At 38.1% G+C, this 10079-nt stretch overlaps 1 non-coding gene across 1 annotated transcript; it reads left to right on the plus strand.

The window, feature by feature from the left end:
* Positions 1-9660: 9660 nt before the first annotated feature.
* Positions 9661-9767, plus strand: LOC118986830 (U6 spliceosomal RNA). The gene has a single exon (XR_005066461.1). It is a non-coding gene; the product is annotated as a U6 spliceosomal RNA (small nuclear RNA).
* Positions 9768-10079: the final 312 nt, after the last annotated feature.

Here is a 10079-nt window from a genome sequence, read left to right on the forward strand (position 1 = left end):
AGCTGTAATTCAGGACACAAAAGCTTTACCTGGGGGACTGAAGAGGTGATAATTCTTTAAGGCCTTGAGACTTTTTCTCAATATTTTAAATCTATTAGACTTGAGAATTCCACCCCATGGAGGAGCAGAAAAGGTAAAGAATAGTGTAGCGGCCCTTAGCCAAAAAGACCTTAAGAGGCCAGTTGTATCCTCCTCTCAAAGCCATAAGTTCAAGGAGCTCTTGCCATGCTTGCTTCTGCCCCACCTGTCTGACCTAGTTGAGTTCGTGCCAGTTCGTCTTTCAGATCAAACCACCTGCTTAGTCCCTCCCCAGGACTTTGATCTAGGCCAACTGCAGCTTCTCTGTCCCAGGCAACAGGCCAGTCAGCTCTTTAGATAGAACTGGAGTGCCCGCTGGCTAGTCCAATGCTCCCCCCTGACTCCTGCTGTTTCCCAGCCATCTGAGGCTGTAAAAGCCGTAGGCACAGGAGCTGGTGCTAGCTTTGAAAAACCATAAACACACACACAGTCAATGCTCTCTGTAGAGTCTGACCCTGGGCATGAAGTTCTACTTTATTCTCAGTTGGATCAGCTCAAAACTTTTCCTGAAAAGAACTCCCAGTTTGTATTTTGTGTCTGCTCTTCTTTCTGCCAAAGTTCTTTTTTAGCAGCATCTTACTACACTGCTTATTTATTTATTTGTTTGTTTACAAATTTCTGGTGAGGGTTTACGTCCATAGAAGAGCTATTTATATAACCTAAAATTATTAATTGCCCAGGTACACCCTGCTTAACAAAGTGGTGCTACCAGAGTATTATTTCTTTGCCCAAAGAGTTTTGAGACTTACCTTGATCACCACTTGTCTATTAATAATAATTATGGCTTGGACATGACAATAATAAGAACATGTGGTATATTTAGCAGATATAGGTTACTGAACCATATACAAGATTGGAAAGTACTCTGCATCCAGCCTAAAGTGTTCTCCCTGCATGAGTGGCTATTTGCAAAGCTGACTCACAGTATGGCAAATAAGGAAGTGGCATGGTACACAGCAGCAGACATGCCGCGAGAACGACCATGCAGGCACCATTCTCGAGTACTACCTGCCGTAAACCCTCACAAGATAAAGTGTAGACCAGAGGAAGCAATGAGCCATTTTTTATACCTCTTCCATTCTGCCAGAACTCTAAAATTAAAATGGAAAAGAGTAAAAGAGAGCCTCTACTTTGACATCACAGTGCCTAGTACCAGAAGAAAAGCAGATTTGTGATGGGTTCCAGCTCTATACAGGCTTTAGTCAATACTTAATATCAATATTCTCAGCTATTTTCTATTGTTTGTTTCACTTTTAAAGGATAACAAATACCCTGTTAATGTGAGGGTATCATAAGATAATATAATAATGTAAAACTGTCATATGCCACTAAAATACTACATATACATGTGATAGAACTACATAATGTGATGATTTGCATAGAGAGAATACATATCATAAAAGAAGTTCAGTGATTGTATGTATCTACTTACTAGAGATAGAGTTTGCACAGGGCAAGTCGGACAATACTCGAATTCCCAATGTTCTGAGCTCCTCAATTACATGAGAATTCTAATAATCAGGGATAGGTAAGAAAATTTACCATCTTTTCCATTTACTTTCAAAAAGGAAATAACTTTTAAAGTATATCTTCAACTGGCAATATCAAGAGGGATTTAAAAGCCAATAATGTGAAAACAGGTTTGAAATTATTATTTATGTTTTTAAACAATTCTATTGTTTATTGTTCTATAAACAGTAGAACTGTGTAGCAACTTGATATCATTGTCAGTTGTCCCACAGATGTCCCTGATGTATCCTTGAGGTAACCTTGATCAAAGGAATGATCAAAGGATATTTTCCTGATCTAAACTGGTGAATTTATGGCACATAGAAACTATTAATACTAAAAGTGTTGATGACCATTGTTGCTTACATACATTTTAATTTTTTATCATAAAGGTAGAATAACTCCAAATGCTGGATGAAATTTTTAAAAAATAGTCCTAGGCAATAATTAAAAATCATCATTTTAATAGAAATATTTTAAATAAATTTGTCAAGGGCTTTTCAGAATGTTTTCATCTAAAAAGAAACAATTGATAGAATAATATGACAAGGCACAATCAATGAAATAAAAAATTCCTTCAAACTTTCTCCAAGGTCATTGAAACAGAGCTAGTAACAATTATATTTTAGGATTAAATCACTGGGAAAGTCCTACAGTGTAATCACTCAAAAAAATGCTAAAGGCATGACATGTACCATGCTTAATGTTAGGTGTGGGGCATACATTAGTTGAAAAGACAGCTTATACCAGCAGGAACTATACAAATTAAACAGAAAATTACAGGATTTGAATAAATAATTACAAGGGTGCTAAGCTTTTGCTAACTGACTGGTTGAAATACATATATGATCACTACACAGAAAATTAACTCTTAATTGGATAAAAAGAGTTAATAAAGGGACTACGGTTTATGTCACTTGAGATTCTTGACTCATGAGATGAAAACCACACCATCACAGGAAAATAAAAATCAGCATCAGTGAGGGAGTGAGACAGGCCAGTGGCTGCAGAGACCTTCCCAATTTAGGCAGCTTTTCAGAGTCTCTTTTCAGCAAGACTTGCTAGAGGCGCAGAAGCACAGTGAAAAGAGTGTTGCCAATTGTATCCCCAAATTTGGGTTAGCATGGATTCCTGAAACGTATTGATTACAGGGCAAAGCAGAGAAATGTTCAGGACACAGGGGCATATACGTAGAGTCAGTTGTCTTGAGCACAATTTTCTGAAATGGATTAACTCAAGGCAACTCAGAAATGTAAGATTATTTTTCCTAATAGTAAATTAAATGCAATGTTTACCTTTTAACTAACTTACAGGGGATGAAATTAAAATTCAATAAATTTTGAAGACACAAGAAGACACTTCAAAGAAAACTACCTCCCCAGACACTCCCCAAATACTCGGACGTGCTTCGACACGAAGTGTGAAGTGGGGACATAATTTGACTCGCCTCTGGTTTTAGGGAAACTGTAAATGAGAGTTTTGAGGGAAGAACTTTGCAGTTTATATCCTAGCTTTGATCTTGAACAAGTTACTTAAACTTTTTGAATCTCTGTATCCTAATTTGTAAATTGAAGTTATTAATAATACCTCCTGAACAGATCTGTGAGATTCCAACTGCAAAATGCTGCTAACCTTTGCTAAACATAGAGTATGTCCTCAGTAAAAGTTTCCTGATCTTCTTTCCCAGTCTCTAACCACCCCACTTTGCTGAAACAAAATAAGAGGGAAGGGAAGGGAACAAAAAGGAAGGGAAGGGAACAAAAAGGAAGGGAAGGGAAGGGGAGGGAAGGGGAGGGAAGGGGAGGAAGGCGAGGGAAGGCGAGGGAAGGGAAAACTGGCTTCTCTTTCAGACAGAGCCAGAGTCAGCATAAGTGATACAGAAGCCCCAGGCACAAGAAGAAATTAGTGGACAAATTTGCATTTTAGCCATCAACTGGTAACTGAGTGGATCATATTGCTCCTAATTCACTGGCAAATATAAAGTACATGCTTAATAAATATTGAATGAATTGAATGTAATGAAAAGAATGACTAAGTTGAATGCCTGCACTGAAGTAGTAAATTAACAAATGGAATGATACCCGTCTCAAAGATCTTTGCACCTCTATGCAAACAAATTTGGGGGTATATTTCAGTACACCAGGGCAACTTTTAAAATCCCTGTGCCCAGACCAATTACATGAGAGGAGAGATGGGCATCAGCATTTTTTAACGTGCTCTGTGTGATTGCAATGTATTGTGAAAGTTGACCACAGTTAGAGTTAATCTTTCCTATATTAGTCCGTGTACCACCTCAAATGGTGACAAGTATCACCATTTCCTTTTAATCCTATCTCAGTACCTTTGAGGTGATAATTACTAGTTAATTACTCTATTTTGCTCTAGTTTAGTAACAGACGAAGATTAAATGACATAGCCCTTGTTGGATCTTGGCTCTCCTAGTTACAAACCAGGGTGTTAAATGGTTTGTATTAAGAGAAACTTTAAATAGATTTGAAACGGATTACAATTCTATAATTCTAGCTGAGAAAGAGAATGATCTAGGGTGTAGACTTTCTATCTCTCCCACTATAATGACCTTACATCTATTTTAATATTTCCCACTAAGATATTTCTTTTCTTTGATTTTTTTTGGGGGTCACTAATTTTCAGTTTGCTGTATTAATTAAAGTATACTTAAGGCATAGTAGATAATAAATTCAGTTAACACAGTTGCAGTGAATTTCTTGATCACATAAAATATCAATGGTAAAAGTTAGGGGAGTTGCCTCTACTCATTCAACCTAGTCAGATAGAGACTTGTCATCTCCAACATAGAGCTTCCCAAGTCACCTTGGAAATCTAATGTCCAGCCAGCAAATAGGGAGAGAGTGGAGGATCACCACTGGAAGTGTGTATGTCAGTTTTGGAATTGGTGCACATTATTCCTACTCACATTCCATTAGCAAGAATTCAACTGCATGGACATTCAAAGGTGCAAAAGGAGCCGGGGACTGTCACCTACCTACATGCTCAGGACAAAGAGGAGTGAGGTTTTATAGAATACAAAGCAGTCTATGTCACTTTACCAAAGACTGCCACTCCTCCAATTTTCACTGCAAATCCTTCACTAAGGAAATATTGTTTTTCTTTTTGGGGAGAAGAAAGGTGAATTTTTTGTTTGTTTATTTTACTTCCAAAAAGACTTCTTGAAGAGTACTTAAATCTCCATGAGCACCCTATTTTCATTTTAAACTATTGTCTATCTCATCCATAATTTGTTTTATTTGCGTTTATTTTGTTTGTTCTGACTGATCTTCTCTGTGGCTGCTGGGCCCTTTTAAATGATTGTGGTTTGGTTGTGGTTTTGGTTTTGGTTTTGGTTTCTGCTCAGTGGAACTGAGGGCTGGGCACAGAGCACCAAAGCAACAAAAGGGGTTCACATACTGTTGCCCCCCCCAGGGGGGTAGAAGTCTTTGTAATGCACCTGCCATTCTCTCCTAGGCTTGGGCACATGGGGAAAGTTTGAAAAGGATCCAATTCTCTTTCTGTTATTAAAAAAAGTTAATTTTGCTCTGGAAACCAATGAAATCAGGCCCGCAAAGATGCTGATCTTCCACTGGGTTTCCCCTAATTTCTAGGGTTAGGTGCTCCATGGATTCTAATGATAATAATCTAGCGCAAGGCTCCTTTGGTGGTACCGGGCACTTGCCCCACAAAGGAGGAGGAGAAACGGCTTCCTTTCCACCATGCTATTCATTCCATGTCTTTTAGCAGCTGCTTCCCGTAGGAAAGACAGTTTGGATGGAGTAGGTACTGGGAAGTAAGACCATCCAATTCAGGTCACTGTGTTCCAAGAATTCCTGTTTTCAATCTTTGCACATTACCCTGGGGGTACAATTTATTTCCCCAACAGCAAAGATTTCATCTCTATCTGTTTATTTCTTATTGCTTAATAAAATATTTACACGAGCAAAATACAGAAAACTAAGATTCTAAGATATTTTAAACAAAATGTAGTTGAATCTACACCAAGTGTATGTAGTAACATAAACTCAATTGTTGAAAAATCAAAATCCCATTCCATTTACTTTGGTAAATAGCTATTATTAGATTGTAATTGGCATCAATCCCATAAACAGTACTATGTTTTTTTTCCCTTCTTTAAATGCTGTAAATAAATTAACAAACTGTTCTGAAATTTTATTTTTACCATCAAAATTTTAAAGCAAAACAACCTTCAAACTAAAATGATTGATTGATTATAAATTATAAGTAGCTGTCAATTCAAATCAATGATACTTTACTTTGAAGATAAAATATACTTATATTGGATTAATAACCAGTACTTCCTAAATCTATTATTTGTACTAATTATTTTCTAGGATGATCCTGAAGAGCAAAGGCATTTTTCATTCTCTACAAATTTAACAATTACTCATTATAATTCAGGTGGCTTGAAAATATCTTATTTACCCCAGAATAAAAGAAAAAACTTAGAAAAAAGACTAAAAGAGCTATAATTTTGACTTAACAACCATTACCCTTTTTTGCCCTCCTCACACCTCACTCTCACTTCCAACCCAGGGTTTCATAATCTTGGGAAGAAGAGAATAAACAGGTAATGAAAGAACTGTATGCAACTACCTTTTTTTATCACCAATTCAAGGCTTCACGTTTAAAGGCTGAGTGACTACTGTATTTATTATTCAATAAACTTGCAATTTCTAACAATGGCTGCAAATTTTATAACGGTCAGGCCATTGGCTTGTTTGTTTGTTTGTTTTGGTCAGGAAGCTTGCCATGATGGAATTCAAAGTGCATACTGTGATTATTCAATAGTACTAAAACACTCATACTGTGAACACTAATTTACACAAGCTACCATTGCACTTGCCACTGATGAAAATACAGATAACAAATTACACACTGGAGAACTACACTGGAATCTGAAAACATGTCTACTATCACTCATTACCCAGAGTAGAAGGAACTGCCTGTGGTAACTGGGTAAAAATAGGACTGCCGACGTCTCATATATTTTCCAATGAGAGAATTTCATGCATGAAGATACTGGGTTTTTTTGTGAACTACCATCCTCAAAAAATAATTTGAGAAAAAAATCAATATATTACACTGTGGCACCCATTAAATTTAGAATTTATGTGTGTAAAACAACACCTATTTTGTGCCAGATACTGGGAGGACTGATAAAGTTTCCACAACAGGCATGTCTAATAGAATGATAGACATATCTATCAATGATTAAAAATTGTTGTGAGTTATAATGGGGTTACAAGATGCAATGAGAGCTGTATTAGTTAAAATTACACTAGTGGCTATAATGGATAAAATCCAAAATTTGAGTTGAGATTTCATGATTCATGAGATTCATGATTCAGCCATCATGAAGGTTTGTTTCTTACCCTTACAGTGGCCCCAGGCAGGAGCTGATGGTTAAGCAGTTATTTTCTAAGCAATGACTTGGGAACCTGGTTCGTTTTTCCAATATAGTCATGCACTGGATAACAATCTTTCAGTCAATGACGGTCCACATATACCATAGTGGTCCCATAAGATTTTCATGGAGCAGAAAAATTTCTGTTGCCCAGTGATGTCATAGCTGCAGTCAGGTCACAGTGCAACACACCGATGTTTTGTGCTTTCTCAGTCTACCCATATACAGCAAGGTTATCAGCTAAAAGTGCCTGGGGGCACTCAACTGGGCTGGCGCTTCCCCAGACACCTCCCCTTTCTAAGTCAATGCCATTATTGGACTGACTCTTGTGGCTCTTATTATGATTGCAAGATGTCCTTCCATGATAACCACTGGGAAACTTTGAAGAAAAATTAAGAGGTTATTATTTACAGGCCCTGGACAGTACAAGACACAGCCAAGGGCACACAACTAGGTCCCATGGAGAAAGACAGAGAGAGAGGGAGAGAGACAGAGAGAGGGAGTGAGTTCCTGCTGTGAATTTGCTCATGTCCAGGCCTGAGGCTCTGCTTTTATTGGGTTGAAGGTAGGGTGTGGGCCTTGTGATCACACTCTTTACTGGTAAATTTAAAATGAAAGAGTGAGAATTCAAAGCACAGAAAGGTAAAAAAAAAAGGAAGTACTCCAAATTTTTCAGTTATCTAAATCAACCCAGATCTCTAACAAAAAGGAGCATCCATGGTGGGGAGGCTGCCTGGCTCCTTCTCGAGCCACGTGGCTGGAATGCATTTATTCATTCGGAATGGCTTTCCTGAATGAAAGCAGATGCCTCTGTGAAATGGATGCCAGCCTAGAAACGGATGCCGAGGCAATCAAAGCTTAAGGCAGGCATTTGCGTTACAAAAAGGAAAGCCAACTGCCAGGGCCTACACTCCAATTACTCAGGTGTTTGTGGTGATGCAGGTATGAACAAACCTATTGCACTGCCAGTTGAATAAAAGCATAGCCCATAAATTACAGCACTGTAAGAGTGGAGAACTGTAAAGGTGAGAAGTTGCAACCCACCTCACTATTCTTTTGACATTGTTTCTTCAAGTGCTGACTCTCACACGCAGCTTGTAGATGAACAGCATGTTTGTACAAGAATCCTAGGAACTAACTTTAAAAGATACAGACCTTGATCTTCAGGCATCCCAGGTCTGGGAGATTTGTGGACCTTCAATCACAGAACCAGGATGACATGAAGTTGTGATGATATGAATCCAGGATGGCTAAACCAGGATGACACACACCAGACCATCACGTGCCTTATCTGAAGGACTGTGTCCACCTGCAAATACAGAACCTTTCAATCCCCTTCCTGGATCTGTTTGTTCTGTTCCCTGCTCCCTTATAAAAGCCTCCACCTCCACTGAGGTGTGGAGATGGGCTTTGTGATGAGTCCCCCATCTTCCCAGGGAAAGCGTTTTGAGACATGAGTCCTCCATCTTTCCGGTGGCCGGCACATGAAAATAAACCACCTTCTTTTACATCAGCACCTGAGTATTGCCTCTGAGTATTGCCTTTTGTAGCAGCTGGCAACCAGCCCTTCTGTTGGTTACAGAAGTAGGCTTCAACACCTAGGTTTGTGGAAGGGCATTCTAGGAGGTTCTCACAACAACAAATTCACTTAGTGACAGATTTCTGAGAATGTGTTCCAGGTTTAGCAGCACACGACTGCAATGCTATCTTCCATACATAGCTTGAGATCTCCTTTGAGGGGTTCTCTAAACCAGCCCTCGTATAGTGAAAAAATGGTATGAAAAATGACAACAGGGAAGAATTTATGGCCACACATTAGAGTACATACATCGTTTCCATTCACATTCTACAGCCATTTCAAACAACCAATGAGGTTGAGAAATGTTTCATTGTGTGCCAGAAAGGAAAAGAAATGTATCTGCAGCAAGGTCTACACACTAATAGAGAAATAAAGGTAAATTTTACAGGGGCATTAATTCCTCTATTTACTTTTCCAAGTCATCATCCAATTTCCAGGAGGACAACACATTGTAAAGAGCATTCCTGGGTGAAGTAATAGCTGTGTAAATACAAGAAAATATGCAATTACCCAGGGTATTAGTGGAAAAGTAGGTTGTACAGTGTGACTGGCGTGCAGGATACAGGGCAAGTAGGAAAAAATCTGGAAGACCAAGGACCAGATCATTTAGTTCATTGCCACAAAACTTACTGAATATTTTTATTATGCACCTTTGGTTGTTGAAATTAGGAAAAACGGAAAGAACAAGCTTCATCCTTGAAGAGCTTCCAGTTCAGTGGGGATCACAAAAAAGAGAAACTTGTTTAAGAAATAAAATAGACTACCGACAGACTTAAGAGAAGAATTATTAGGGCCTTCTGTCTGATTGGATGGGAGGAAAGGTCACAGTGATAGACTGAAAGTAAAAAGAAGAAATATAAAATGGATGCCCAGATTTCTCATTTGGAGACTGGGTACCTAAGCGAGAAAATATAGGAATAGATATATGCTGGAGGGTAGGTAGAATTAATTAATGAAATTAATTTTAAACTTTTTGAGCTCCAGGAAATTATTGGACACTCACATTAAGTCTAGCAAGTCTTAAAATTCACACATAGAGTGTGATTAGAATTTTTTTCTGCTCGCTTCAAGAGCACATATACCAACACTGAAATGACACATAGCAGATTAGCATGGGCTCTGTGCAAAGATAACATGCAAATTCATGAACTGTTCCATATTTAAAAAAGAAGTAATTTGTTCAGTCTCAGCTGGCTAGAATTCTTTCTGTCTCTTTGCTCTATTTGCAGAATCTTTTACTTCAACTTTTTGCCCAGTTGGTGAATAAACACTTTTTTACTGCATAAAAAAATGCAACTATCCCATAAAACCTCATGTAGCTCTCTATTAAATGAAATATTTTTTAAAAGAAAAATTAAAAACAAGGGACTTCTTGCTATTCTGTCCACTATAGATTTCTGTGTAATCACAAGAATGAAACTACTTTTGTGATGGCATGCCATGAGCAATCTTCCAACTAACAAAACTGATAGATTG

The sequence above is a fragment of the Sturnira hondurensis genome, unplaced genomic scaffold, assembly GCF_014824575.4.
Source record: "Sturnira hondurensis isolate 20B ecotype Veracruz unplaced genomic scaffold, ASM1482457v3 Scaffold0004474, whole genome shotgun sequence".
Lineage (NCBI taxonomy): Eukaryota > Metazoa > Chordata > Mammalia > Chiroptera > Phyllostomidae > Sturnira > Sturnira hondurensis.